Genomic DNA, 15,607 nt, shown 5'->3' on the forward strand with positions numbered 1-15,607 from the left:
TGCACTCCAGCCTGGGTGACACAGCGAGACTCCGTCTCAAAAAAGAAAAATAAAAGTGTATGTGAGGAACCTGGAATTGAGCTTGGAGATGTTGGGGATAGAGGTGCTTCATCTACTGAACAAAAACCTTGGGATACTAATGCTGGAGGAAGAAGCATCATCCTGTTTCTACTGACTCAACCATGCATGAGATGGGGACTTGGTATCTGAGAGAAGAGCCTCCTTTTAGGTCTTCAGCCTTGATCAAACCATTTCTGAATTCCTCATAGACATATAATCAGTGCTATGAGTTGTTACTGATTGGATAATCTTTCTGTCATTTCCTGTGCTAGGAAGGAAAATACATGTACAGTCAACTTCCTTGAGGGTTCTTTCTTTTGCATCAGGATATCTCAAACTCCTGCCCTTACAACACCTGTAAGAGAATCATCTGGGATGCTTGCTCACTCTGCATACAGACCCTTTAGAATCAGAATCAGAATCCCTGGGGCTGGAACCACAAAATGAAATGACATTTCAACAAGTTTGTCATCACCTAAAAGAGAATAGGTGAGTATTTGGATACCTATGATACAAAGTATCATAGGTACTATGATTAGAAAAGAATGATTTGATTATTTTAAATGATGTGTTTTTAAAAATTTAATACATAAAAGGCTGGGCGCAGTGTCTCACGCCTGTAATCCTGGCACGTTGGGAGGCCGAGACGGGTGAATCATTTGAGGTCAGAAGTTAAAGACTAGCCTGGCCAACATGGTGAAACCCCGTCTCTACTAAAAATACAAAAATTAGCCAGGCGGTAGTGGTGTGCGCCTGTAATCCCAGCTATGGGGGAGGCTGACGCAGGAGAATTGCTTAAGCCTGGGAGGTGGAGGTTTGGTGAGCTGAGATTGTATCACTCCACTCCAGTGTGGGTGACGGTTGTTTAACCATCACCAAGATGGATTCTGAGTCCAAATATTAATATTAAGGACATTGTTGACATTGTCTCAAAAAAATTAATGAATATAGAAAAGTACAAAAACGGAGAGAAATCACCCCAAATCTCACGACCCCAAGAAATAAACCTCCTTAATATTAAGTGAACAGCATTCCTTGCTATGCACAAAGATGGCTAGAGACATGAACAGACACTTCTGATCACACGAAATGAGATTTTAAAAACAAGAAGTAGCAAATTGAATGTAAATTTATCTGAAGAAAAAGAAATGGAAGTGAAATGGAAGGAACTGGTCAACTCAGATAAATGTAGTTTTTCCTCACCAAAAATCAGTGTCTAGAACATCTAAGAAATCAAAGGTGATGAAAAATATTAAGGTGTTTTTTATATATATATATATATGTATGTAAAAGTCTTTATAGTTGATTGAGCCTCTCATGAAAAATTTGTACAGTCACTGCAAATAAAGTCATTGCGAAATCTTTACTCCTTTTGCTTTTTGTGAGCACTGACATTGGCCTTTGCAGTCTCTTCATTCTGCCCTTGCATTCCTTTTGCTGTTTTCTTGAGGTCGTCTTCTCATGCCAGCCATGTCTTGCAAGTCTATGTTTGAGTTCATTTTTCTTTGCATGATTCAAACCAGATAGCATGCCAAAGCCCATTGTTTAACCATCACCAAAATGGGTTCTGAGTCTAAATATTCATATGAAGATAACGCCCCTTGTGGTCCTGTACATTTTGTTGCCTTCCCGGGATGAAGGACATTGGTGACCATTTGTTTCCTCTGGAGTGGTTGGTTGGTCATGAACTTCCTGGTCCAGATAGTTACTGTGTCATTCATCGTGGTAGTTGATCTGCGGGTAGTTAGGGAGGAAAATAAAGAAGAAGTTATATATTTAAAACCACATGTTTCAATTTTAGATCTGATTGACTTAGTAAAGGGCATTAGCACATCTACTTCCTACAATCCCTCCCATTACCTCTGGAAACTAGTTATTTCTAGGTTGTTTTATGTTGTTAAGTTTGACCACCTTTTCTTTCTGTTCTGTAATCATAGTCCTATTTTTAAATGGATTCACCTCTCATCACTAGCCTTTTGTCATGGTCATTCAATTCACAAGTTGCTTATTTTTAAATTTCTTGGCTGACTAAATTTTATTATGAAGGCTTTTATTAAAAAAGCTCAGAAGTACTGTATTCTCTTAAGTTCTTGAACATGTCATAGTGTCTTTTGCCTATTTTGATTGGTGGATAATTTAGCTGGCTATAAAATTCTTGGATTACACTCTATTTCCCTTAGAAATTATAGGCACCCATCCACTGACTTATTTCATTGTGCTTTCTTTTTTTTTGAGATGTAGTCTCACTCTGTCACCCAGACTTGAGCGCAGTGGCGTGATCTCGGCTCCCTGCAAGCTCTGCCTCCCGGGTTCACGCCATTCTCCTGCCTCAGCCTCCTGAGTAGCTGGGACTACAGGCACCCGCCACCATGCCTGGCTAAGTTTTTTTGTATTTTTAGTAGAGACGGGGTTTCACTGTGTTAGCCAGAATGGTCTCGATCTCCTGACCTCATGATCTGCTGGCTTTGGCCTCCTAAAGTGCTGGGAATACAGGTGTGAGTCACCGTGCCCGGCCTCATTGTACTTTCTACTAACCCCCTTACCCTGGCCTCTTCCATCTTGTCTTTTTCTCTCCCAGTAGTTTCTTCATGAAGAGGCCATGTGCTATATTCCATGAGATATTTCACACTCAAAGAAGACTTCTTTTATACTCTTTTGATGATTTGGGAATCACTGTCTTGATTTACAAGGTAGTTTGTAATAAATACTGTAAAAGAGAAACACAATGTATTTTGAGACATTAGAGAAGGGAGGAACCACTTCTATTAATATTTGGGGTTAGCAGGGAAGGCTTAGTTAAGAGGTAACATTTGAACTAAGCATTGAAATAAGGGAAGTATTTGGACATGCAGTAATGGGGAGGGAGTAGAAGCAAGGCATGGTGGTTAATTTTATGTATCAATTTGACTGGGTTACGGGGTGTCCAGATACTTGGCTACACTTTATTCTGGGTGTGTCTCTGAGGGTATTCTGGATGAGGATAACATTTAATTCGTAGACTGAATAAAGCAGATTGTCCTCCCCAATGTGGGTGAGCCTCATCCAGTCATCCAACAGGTAGAGTAACAGAGAATTTGCTCTCTTTTCCTGGTTATATTTAAGCTGGGACATCAGTCTTCTCCTGACTTTAGATGTGGACTCGAGTTGGAACTATATCATGGCTGTCCTGGGTCTCCAATTTGCTGACTGCAGACCTCAGGACTCCTTAGCCTCCATAACCATGTGAGGCATCCCTTAACAACAAATCAATCTGTCTCTCTCTATGTATATAGCTCTATCTCTATCTCTGTGCTCTTTCTCTGGAGAACCTAGAGTAATACACAAGGTTATCTTAGAGAAGAGGATGACCCAAGGAAAAGCATGGAGGCAGAAAAGTGCAAAGAGGGTTTGGGAAAACTGGGGTCCTGATGGGGAGTTTGGATTTCACTCTGTGTAGCATGGAGAATCCTTGAAAATATTCAAGAGGTGAAATTGTATTCGTGGAAAAACACCAGGAGTATGTGAAAAGAAAAACACACATTTCATTTTAACTTCACTGAAGGGGGCATCAAAAGGATGCACTGGGGACATCGGTTGGAGGGTGGTTGAGGCCGTATCTGGAGGATCTTTATTTCTAGGCTGAGTCTGAAGTTATCTTTCTGGGGAGTGGGAGATCATTAAAAATCTTTGAGCTCCACTCAAGAAATGGTTTTGCTAACAATGGCAGGGTGATGGTGGTGGTGGTGGTGGTGGGGAACTGGTGGCATGAATTCTAAGTGGGTTTCTGCTGTTCTAGCTGAGAAAGGTGGGGAATGGACTTTAAGTAGAGTAATACAGATCTGGGAATCAACTGCATGGAGGAGGTAGTTACAGGTGATGAGATGGTTCAGGGACAAAGTTTGGTAGAAGGAGAAAAGATATTAGGTGGTGCAAAAATAATTGCTATTTTTGCCGTTAATTTTAATGGCAAAAACTGCAATTATTTTTGCACCAACCTAATAGGATGCAAACTTCAGAGTCTGCATCAGAGGGATTGATGAAGATCAACAAAGTTTGGGAACACAGGAAAGGAGCAGAGAGGGTAATGACTTGAAGGCATAGCAGGGATAATCAAGGTATTTCTTGTCAGCATGTGGAGACTTAAGCATGATTATATGTTAAACGCCTGGCACATACATGGTGCAAAATATTTATGAGTCAAGTGATGAGTGAAGGTGGCGACTCATAGGAGTTCCAAGGGAATGGGTGATAAAGGGAGGTCTCAAATGAGGCACAAGTGGAGAAGGTAGCTTGGGAAAAGGAGAAGGATGCTTCTCTTTATAAGATGGGAAAGGCAGAGGTAGAGGGTCAAGATAGAGTGACCTAGGGGTGAGGTGGAAGTGAGTTGAGAAAACTCAACTCTGAGTGGGCTCTGAAACCCCTAGGAATGGGTTTGGGGGGCTTTCAGATACGGAAGAGGTTTAAAGTCAATTGTTATAACAAATATGGTTCGGAATTTATTTGTGATGCTTAAAAATATTGCTGAACAGAAGTGAAGTCTACCCTAGAGTTGGATGGTGAGATTATTATTATTATTTTTAAAATCCTTTTTATTATTATTATACTTTAAGTTCTAGGGTACATGTGCACAACATGCAGGTTTGTTACGTATGTATACATGTGCCATGTTGGTGTGCTGCACCCATTAACTCGTCATTTACATTAGGTATATCTCTTAATGCTATCCCTCCCCCCTCCCCCCTCCCCACAATAGACCCTGATGTGTGATGTTCCCCTTCCTGTGTCCAAGTAATCTCATTGTTCAATTTCCACCTATGAGTGAGAACATTCAGTGTTTGGTTTTCTGTTCTTGCGATAGTTTGCTGAGAATGATGGTTTCCAGGTGCATCCATGTCCCTACAAAGGACACGAACTCATCCTTTTTTATGGCTGCATAGTATTCCATGGTGTATATGTACCACATAGAAACAAAAAATTTTGAAACAATTTAAAAGAGAAAAAATCGTGGGAGAGTTGAAATATCACACAATAGTAATAGAGTCAAAGCTGTCAGTGTTCACAGATTCATGCTTAGGAATGATATGTTGCTTCAGTTTTCTTTTTGTTCATACCAATTTACAACATTTAGTATTAAATGAAATAAAACAATAATAAACACTTTTTTGTTAAACCGTTTTTTTTTTCCAAGACAGAGTCTTGTTCTCTCACCCAGGCTGGAGTGCAATGATGCAACCTTGGCTTACTGCGGCCTCCACCTCCCAGGTTCAAGTGATTCTCCTGTCTCAGCCTCCCAAGTAGCTGGGACTACAGGCATGTACCACCCTGCCGAGCTAATTTTTTGTATTTTTGGTAGAGATGAAATTTCTCCAGGTTGGCCAGGCTGGTCTCCAATTTCCTGGCCTCAAGTGATCTGCCCACCTCAGCTCTCAAGGTGCTGGGATTACAGGCGTGAGCCACAGTGCCTGACCGACACCAATTCTTTTCAATTTTTCACTATTGTATTTTGAGGTTCAACCCAAATTGATTATCACATCAATACAATGAATTAAGTTTACTATTAAATAGGAAAAATAATGACAACTATAATGACCTAAATGGCAGTCTGTTATGCTTTAAATATAAAGAATCAAATCAAGTAAAATATGTCATTCCAATATGTCTTTCAGCTATTATATACAACATCAGTAAATTGTTACAGCAAAACTTCATCCACCTAGTTTATTTAAAATTATTAATTTAAATTGTATTGGTCTATATCTACTTGTGTTAGTCTATGTCTGCTTTTATTTGTATATGCTCAAGTGTAATCCTATGAAAGCTACATCCTATGTGATTCAGCCTCAGAGAACCCCAGATTCAAAGAATCCCATTGCAGATACTCATTCCACTCTTTGCCCAAGGCTCTTGAAAAACTTAAAAGATATCCACGAAGAACTTCTCTACACGTATTTTTAAATTTCTTGGCTTCTCCTATTCACTAATATCTCAAAACTGGTGGAGTTCTCACTTTACCACCTCAGAAGACATTTCTTCCTTGTATTCATGAGTTCATCTCTAAAATCTTTCACAATCACCTCTTCTCCCATTTCCTCTGCACTTAGCTCTTTCTCCTAAAGTTCTTCAGCTAGTTTCATCCCTCATCACCACTATTGTAGACTCCTGAAGTGAATGTTGAACACGTAGTCTCTCCCACTCTGAGAATATTTTTCTCCATGATTCATTCTGATAAGGGTTGGGAGACAAGGTACGTACATTGGAGAATCAGAATTGTTTTAAAAGGGCAGAGACCAAGTTGACGCTTTATTGAGCAGGGGAAGAAAAAGGCTGAGACTTATGAATCCTATCACCTAGATAACATTATAATCTTAAAAAACTGTGTTAGAAAGTGCCCATGGGAATTTTCTTTTGAAGTAAGTCCATATGAGATGGTGAGATTATTTAGTGGAACTACCAGATCCATGTTGTGGTTCTTTCCAGTATCATTCAGCAGCCCTTGGACAGCTGCAAGGCAAGTCATCAATGGGTTGTGGAGATTTTCCAGGTGGCTGTGGTTGAAGGCAGGGAAGAACAAATTTAGGAGCACATTACAAGAAGAAGGTGACTGTGAGGTGCGGGCTGAGCAGGAAGGTAAAGTAAGAAGGAAACATGAGGTTGTAAAGAGAAGTTTAGAGGGATGAGGAGGCAGGATAGGTGAACAGTTGCAGGATGTAGCTAGAGTGGCGATGTTAGATCTTGGGGCCAGAGAGCTTTACAGTGATGATGAAGATCAAAGAGAGGGCATTAGAATCAAGCTATAAAGAGCCACTGTTTGATGTCAGGATGTGAGGATGCTGCAGGTGGATGTCTGCACATTGATGGTGAGAACGTGGTCACCCTGGCCCTGCTGGGTCTTTGCTAAGGAGACTGCACTCTGTTCTTGGGGCCGTTTTCATCACCTGATTAGAGCGCTGGTCCTAAATGGTGTTCTTTGGACCATCTGTATAAAATGTTCATGGGTCAAGGATAAAATGGAAAAGCAGAAAATGTCACAGAAATGTGCCCATTGATGAAAGACCACCTACTTGTCCTTTTTGGAGGATTGTTCTTTATTCTGAAATTGTGTATATTCTATTCTATTAAAAAATGTTTGTATTTGCATAATTTTTTCTCTTTTATGAAATGCCATGGGGTAGAAATTTGTAATGTATCCAGTTCTCCTGTCTTCATGCATTGCAGTGTGGTGGGGGAGGGGATGTGGCTGGTAGTGGCCAACAGGCTGGGGGCAGAGGTGCAGTGTGAGACTTCTATCCTGGAGCATTTAATTCCTAGTACAGGGCTCTCTAGCATTCTTCTCCCTCTGTTCCCTGGTTGGTGATACTCGAGGTGGTGCAGCCCCCATTAGCCTTAGTCTTAGGGTGAGTTTGATGGGAAACAGAGCACCTCACACCTCCCTGCAGATGTAGCATGTTAGGAGTTGTTTGTTATTGCAGCAAAACCTAACCTATTCTGACTGATCATGGTGGAATTTCTCTGTGTGTGTGTGTGTGAGAGAGAGAGAGAGAGAAACTGGTAGTTTAAAAAAGTTCCTTCTTACCAAAAAGAAAAAAAAATAGCAACCTTATGTTGGTTCTCAAATTAAAAAAATATTTTTACTGGTTTATAAAATAGAAAAATCTGAGAATCTGTAGCTTAGAGAACTACAGTGTGGGATGTCTCTAAAGACCAGGTTATTTTATCAGCTCCTCACACCACTTTATAGAAGCTTAGCCAAGACTTGGACTATTTCAGTCTTTTCCATTCCACATTTCACGGACTCTTGAAGAGACATTGATAAAACGGTACAGCCATGAACCACCCTAACTCAATCCCTCTTTTACTGCAGAATGAGCTTCTTGCTACAGTGATACTTGAACCCCTTAGATATATTCTGTTCTAATTATATTAAAACATGACCAATGCTTTTGCTTTGTTGCCCCCCAAATTAAACACCTTAATCATGCGAACACAGAGAATTGGATCTAGTGTGACTGATTCCCAACTGTCAGAACATAATTAGATTATATTTTTCTGCAGTTCAAATAAAAGAAAATTGACAATAAAATGCTGATCAATATGTGTAGCTCAGGAGGTAGAGCCTGCTTTGAGATGCAGAAGTATTTGTTTGTTTGGTTTTTTTTAGATCTATATTCTTGAGTAAAGAAAAAATCCATCTCTCTTTCCTAGAGGGGGAAGACTTTCAGAGATGGGCCTGGCAACAGCCTGACTATCAGAGGCTGAATTAAACAAATAGGTGCCTCCCTGGAGTGAATTGTGCATTTCTCCTGTTGGGGGGACTGTGCTTTTATGGTGGACTTTGCTTTCTGTCTTGGTCTCCGGATGTGTGTATCTGTGGGTGGATGTCTGCATGTAAATGGCAGTGTATACCCGTGTGGGTGTGTACAAAATTCCCACGTGAATCTCAGCTTTGTGGGGATCTCGGGGTCTTGAGCCCAGCAGATGCCATTTGAAGAAAAATCACTTGAATACGAGACAGAAAGAATGGAAACCAAATCCTAGCTCTAAAGGTACCAGGCTGATTAAAAAAACAAAACAAAACTGGATTTTCTTTGTTTTGGACTCTACCTGCCTCCAAATGACATTTCTGTTTCCTATGAAATGATTAGAATGAAAGAGATCCCGAGCACGAAAGAGCAGATACTGTGTGATTCTGTGTATGTCAGGGTTTCAGCTGCGACCCTGCTGACATTTTGCCTCAGCAATTTCTCTCTTGTATGTGTGTGGGTTCCCTGTACATTCTAGGATGTTGAGCGGCATCTCTGGACTCACTGGATGCAGTAACACAGCTCCCCTCAAGTAGAGACAATCCCTTGTGTCTCTGGATGTTACCTAATGTCCCCAGGGGGCAAAATAGCCCCCATCTGAAAACTGCTGCTATCATAAAGTACAATGTCAGGTGGAATTGGTGGAGGCTGTTGGTTGTCAGGGGGGGTTAGTAGAGATGGAAGAGACCCCAGGAATATTCTGGAAGGGGCTGTAATGTTCTTTTTCTTGAATTGGGTGTTGGTAATATGGAGATGTTCAGTTTTTTTTTTTTTGAGGCAGGATCTTGCTCTGTCACCCAGGCTGGAGCACAGTGACACCATCATGGCTCACTGCAGCCTCTGCTTCCTGGGCTTAAGCAGTCCTCCCACCTCAGCCTCCCGAGTAGCTGGGACTACAGGCATGTGCCACCACTATTGCCTACTTATTTATTTATTTATTTTTTGTAGAGATGGGGATCTCACTATGTGCCCAGGCTGGTCTTGAGCTCCTGGGCTCAAGCAATCTGCTCACCTCAGCCTCCCAGAGTGCTGCGATGACAGGCATGAGCCACTGCGCCTGGCCAGTATGTTCAGTTTGTAAGAAAATTACTGTGTTGACCTCTTATATGTGCACATTTCTTTTTTTTTTTTTTTTTTGAGACGGAGTCTCGCTCTGTTGCCCAGACTGCAGTGCAGTGCTGCAATGTCGCTCACTGCAAGCTCCACCTCCCAGGTTCACACCATTCTCTTGCCTCACCCTCCCGAGTAGCTGGGACTACAGGCGCCTGCCACCATGCCCAACTATTTTTCTTTTTTTTTTTGTATGTTCAGTAGAGACAGGGTTTCACTGTGTTAGCCGGGATGGTCTCGATCTCCTGACCTCGTGATCAGCCTACCTCAGCCTCCCAAAGTGCTAGGATTATAGGCGTGAGCCACTGCGCCCGGCCTATGTGCACATTTCTTTAAGTAATAATTCAGTAAAGCATTTAGAAAACTTGGTCATAAGAGGAGTGTTTTGTAGAATGACTGGCATGAAAGCTGATCACCTTCATTTGAACTACTCTGATATGAGCACCAGGGGCCACCAAGAGGAGCCTTTCAAGGTGTCATAGCCAAGGATAGGAGTGTGTTGTGTACATCTCCGTATAAAGGATTTGCTGGTTACATAGAAGAATGAAGCTTCCTTCTGAGGACAGAGGCAGCAAAGCAAGTGGAAGTCCAAAGCACTGAGCTTTCTAAATGGACTTTGCTAAAATCTTGTGGATGACTCATGCTCTTAACACACACCCGTGTACATATTGTCCATATAAACATTAATTCTGTAACAAGGCCCACACATAAGGTTTCTGTTTGTTTGTTTGTTTGTTTTTGAGACAGTTTTGCGTTATTGCCCAGGCTAGTGTGCAGTGGCATAATCTTGGCTCACTGCAACCTCTGCCTCCTGGGTTCAGGCAGTGCTTGTGCCTCAGTCCCCGAGTAGCTGGGGCTACAGGTGCACACCACCACGCCTGGCTTATTTTTGTATTTTTGTAGAGATGGAGTTTCACCATGTTGGCCAGGCTGGTCTCAAACTCCTGGTCTTAAGTGATCCGCCCACCTCAGCCTCCTCACATGTTGGGATTACAGGTGTGAGCCGCTGCACCTGGGCCCACACATAAGGTTTGAGTTGAGATAGAGAAACTCTGGCAAGACTGAAGTATTTGGCCATAGTCTCTGGGAAATATCCACAATTTCTGGAATCTTCTCTACTTCCAGAGTTCCCACTTTCTGTCTCTCTCCTGTTTATTCAGTGAACTTGTATGGAACCACAGTGTGCCTAGAACTTGCCAGGTGTGGAGGATAAAAAGATGACTGAGGTCAGGCATGGTGGCTCACGCCTGTAATCCCAGCACTTTGGGAGACCAAGGCAGGTGGATCATTTGAGGTCAGGAGTTTGAGAACAGCCTGGCCAACATGATGAAAAGTCTCTACTAAAAATACAAAAATTAGCCGGGCATGGTGGCACGCACATGTAGTCCCAGCTACTTGGGAAGCTGAGGCAGGAGAATCGCTTGAACCCAGGAGGGTTCAAGCAGATTTTGCAGTGAGCTGAGAGCACGCCGCTGCATTCCAGCCTGGGAGACAGAGCGAGATTCCATCTCAAAAAAAAAAAGATGACTGAGATACAGACTCCATCAGAGTTGACTCTAACACAAATTAGGTAAGAGCCCAAGGTCTGACTGGGCAAGCACCTTGATCGGCCTCATCCTGTAGCCTCTACTAGAATGAAGAACACTTTTTTCTTTACCTGTGAAAATGTATTGTGCTGCGTACCTACAAGTGCAATTTGTGTTTATTCTGCAAAATTTGCCATATGCCTGTATTCTTAACATTTTTCTTTTGAGAGATTTTTCAGCAAATCATCTTTGGACTATGTGGAACTGGAAATTTACTTAGAGGCAATAAAAAGTACAGGAAGGTCAGTTCTTAGTCAAGAGTGAGGTTTTCAAAGACAGTGGAGAAAGTAAAAAATCTAGTACAGTCAAGATTTTACTTGCAAATCCCCCCATCATTCATAAAGTTTAGCAGTCAGTCTTACCGTGCCTCACCAGGTTTAATCCGCACTTCTTCCCCCACGATTGGAGCAGAGGGTGATTTTTTTATGAGCAACTGATGAAGTCATTGAGAGGGCATTTGCAGTAGGAGCCATGTGCACTAGAGACCAGTCAGTGTGCCCTCATGGCACCATTTCTGTCTCTCTCCCTCTTTGTTCTTGCCAAGTACCCATAGTTCATTTTCCATAGATTGAAAGAGCCCGAGTTGGGCCTACACCTAGGAGTACAATTGCTGGGTTGTTTGGTAACTCTACGTAGAATCGTTTGGGAAGTTGTCAAACTGTTTCTCACAGTGGCTACACCATTTTAATTCCCACCAGCAGTGTATGAAGGTTCTAGTTACTCTACATCCTCACCAACATTTGTTATTTTCTGTATTTTTTTTTTTTTTGAGACAAAGTCTTGCTCTGTCGCCCAGGCTGGAGTGCAGTGGCACAATCTCGGCTCACTGCAGTCTCTGCCTCCCAGATTCAAGTGACTTTCCTGCTTCAGCTTCCTGAGTAGCTGGGATTATAGGCACCTGCTGCCACGCCTGGCTAATTTTTGTGTGTGTGTGTGTTTTTTTTTTTTTTTTTTTAACTTGAGACCGGGTTTCACCGTGTTGCCCAGGCTGGTCTCAAACAGCTGGCCTCAGGTGATCCACCCGCCTCGGCCTCCCAGTGCTGGGATTACAGGCGTGAGCCACCGCGCCAGGCCAGTTTTCTGTATCTTCGATTCTAGCCATCCTTATGGGTATGAAGTGGTATCTCATTGTGGTTTTGATTGGTGTTTCCCTGATGATGAATTTCATTGAGCATCTTTTCATGTGCTTATTGGCCACTTGTATGTTGGAGATGTGCCATATTTTCATATTCAAAAATGAAAGCACAGGTCCATACAAAACTTGTACATGAATAATTCAGTAGCATCACTCCTAATAACCCAAAGAGGGAATTAATCCAAATGCCCATCACCAGATGAAGAGAGACACCGAGTGTTGTCTACCTACACAGTGGAATATTATTTGATCACAAAAAGGAGCAAAGTACTCACATATGCTACAGTGTGGATGAACCTTGAAAACAGATGAAAGATCACATTCTACATGATTTCATTCAGATGGAAATCTATAGAAATACGAAGTGGGTTAGTGGTTGCTTCTGGCTGGTAGGGGCATGGGAGGATAGGGGGTGTTAGCCAAACGGTATGAGGTTTCTTTTTGAGGTCATGAAATGTTCTAAAATTGACTGGTAATGTTTGCGTGTATCTCTGAATATATTAAAAACAATTGAAATGTAAAAAACGCAAAGAAAAAACAGCCCAACTTGCAGTTTTATTCAACACTTGATGGGTTTTAAAAATAGATTCCAGGCTGGGCTTGGTGGCTCACACCTGAAATCCCAGTGCTTTGGGAGGCTATGGTGGGAGGATTGCTTGAGGCCAGGAGTTCCAGGCCAGCCTTGGCAACATGGCAAGACCCTGTCTCTACCAAAAAAAAAAAAAAAGAAAAGAAAAAATAAGTAGCAGCTGGGTGCAGTGGCTCATGCTTGTAATCCTAGCACTTTGGGAGGCTGAGTTGGGCAGATCACCTGAGGTTAGGAGTTGAAGATCAACCTGGCCAACGTGGTGAAACCCTGCCTCTACCAAAAATATAAAATTTAGCCTTTTGGTACTCTGAGCAGCACCATGGCGGTTGTTAAGAACAAATGCCTTATGAAAGGTGGCAAAAAGGAAGTTAAGAAGAAAGTAGTCAATCCATTTTCTAAGAAAGATCAGTATGATGTGAAAGCACTTGCTATGTTCAATATAAGAAATATTGGAAAGATGCTAGCCACCAGGTCCCAAGGAACCCAATTGGCATCTGATCGTCTCAAGGGTCTTGTGCTTAAAGTGAGTCTTGCTGATTTGCGGAGTGATGAAGTTGCATTTAGAAAATTCAGGCTGATTACTGAAGATGTTCAGGGCAAAAACTGCCTGACTCACTTCTATGGCATAGGTTCTTAGCTGTGACAAAATATGTTCCATGGTTGAAAAATGTTCAACAATGATTGAAGCTCATGTTGGTGTCAAGACTATCGATGGCTACTTCTTTCGTCTGTTCTGTGTTGGTTTTACTGAAAAACGCAACAGTCAGATATGGAAGACTTCTTATGCTCAGCACCAGCAGTCCGCCAAATCTGGAAGAAGATGCTGGAAATCATGACCTGAGAGGTGCAGACAAATGACTTGAAAGAAGTGGACAATAAATTGATTCCAGACAAGATTGGAAAAGATGTAGAAAAGGCTTGCCAATTTATCCTCTCCATGAGGTCTTCATTAGAAAAGTAAAGATGCTGCAGAACCCTGGGTTTGGATTGGGAAAAGGCATGGAGCTTCATGGTGAAGGTAGTAGTTCTGGAAAACCCACTAGGGACGAGACACATGCTAAAGTTGAATGAGCTGATGGATATGAACCACCAGTCCAATAATCTGTTTAAAGTTCAGACTTATAATAGTGGCAAATAAAAAGTCCTATTTGTGAAAAACAAACAATAAACAACAATGAAAAAAAGCAAAATTTGCCTGGTGTGGTGGTGCATGCCTGTAATCCTAGCTACTCAGAAGGCTGAGGCATGAGAATCACTTGAACCCGGGAGACAGAGGTTGCAGTGAGGGAAGACTGCACCACTGCACTCCAGCCTGGGCAACAGAGTGAGACTGTGTCTCAAAAAATAGAAAAAAAAGTATCCAGGCTTGGTGACATGTGCCTGTAGTCTCAGCTACTCCGAAGGCTGAGGTGGGAGCATGGCTTGAGGCCAGGAGTAGTTTGAGGCTGCAGTGAACTATGATTGTGACACTCCAGCCTGGACTGTAGAGCAAGACCCTGTCTCTTACACATACACACACACACATATACATACGTACATACCCAGGCTCTACCTCTGGTGATTCTGACTCAGTGGGTCTGGGTATCCCCTAGAGATCCTGCTGTTCAGCCTGGTCTGGGATCCACTTTTCTTTGGGAACTGAGACACTGGTTGTGAGCCTTCTGTCCTGAGAAGTAGAGGTCATGGTGACGCAGGTTCAAGCTTAAGGAGAACTGACTGTGTGTTAGGTATTATGCTGAACATCATTTCTTACTCTCACAGCAACATCCTTAGAAGGTCGATGATATGTCCCTGCTCTACTGATGAGGAACTTATCTTTCAGAAGAGTTTAGTTTGTTCAAAACTTATTCTTCCTATTGGAAACTATGTACACTTTGACCAATATCTCCTATCCCCTACCTTTCCTCCACCCCAGTCCCAGATAACCACTGTCCTACTCTCTATTTCTGTGAGTTCAACTTCTTTAGATTCCACATATAAGTAAAATCATGCAGTATTTGTTTTTCTGTGCCTGGCTTATTTCCCTTAACACAATGTCTTTCAAGTTCATCCACGTTGTTGAAAATGACAGGATTTCATTCTTTTTAAGGGTTAATAGTATTCCATTGTGTTTATATAGTACATTTTCTTTATCCTTTCATCCACTGATGGACACTTAGGTTGATTCTGTATCTTGGATATTGTGAATAGTGTTGCAGTGAACATAGGAATGTAGAGATCCCTTCGACATATTGACTTTAATTTTTTTTACTCTATACCTAGAAGTTGGCTTGCTGGATTATATGTTTTGAAATCTATAGCACAGCAGGGTGATTATAGTCAATAATAATGTATCTTTCAAAATAACTAAGAGGGTACATTTCAAATGTCTCATCATAAAAATTGTCAGTGAATTAGGTGATGGACATGCTAATTAGCTTGATCTAATCATTCCACATTGTCTACACATATAAAAACATCACGTAAATGTGTACAATTATGATTTGTCAATTAAAATAACATTAGTTAACAAAATAAGTTGTTCAAAGCCCCAGTTGGGATTGATGGAGCTGGGACATGCACTGAGGCTGTTGCTCTCAGACCCACAGAGTCCATGGTCCACGAATGTTGAAGCCCTACCTGAGATGTCTACTGAGATCGCTGTAGGAATTCAATGTCTCAGAATCATCTCAAACTCCATGGCCCACAAGTCCATGACTGCTGCCTCTACCCCTGACCCTACTGACCTGAAATGCCCCTGCTTTCATTTCCGGGAGCATACACCACTTAAACCAAGCATTGATGGGTTTTGTTGACTTCATTTGAGATGTGGGGCCATGGATAGGTTCCCATGATCCTTGCTTGGTGT

General features: G+C 41.9%; 1 protein-coding gene and 1 pseudogene across 3 annotated transcripts in view; both read left to right on the forward strand.

The window, feature by feature from the left end:
* Positions 1 to 15,607, forward strand: part of RBFOX1 (RNA binding fox-1 homolog 1) — a 2,485,439-nt gene that overhangs the window by 21,397 nt on the left and 2,448,435 nt on the right. The window lies entirely within an intron of this gene.
* Positions 12,840 to 14,755, forward strand: LOC103227862 (small ribosomal subunit protein eS1-like; annotated as a pseudogene).

The sequence above is a fragment of the Chlorocebus sabaeus genome, chromosome 5 (assembly GCF_047675955.1).
Source record: "Chlorocebus sabaeus isolate Y175 chromosome 5, mChlSab1.0.hap1, whole genome shotgun sequence".
Lineage (NCBI taxonomy): Eukaryota > Metazoa > Chordata > Mammalia > Primates > Cercopithecidae > Chlorocebus > Chlorocebus sabaeus.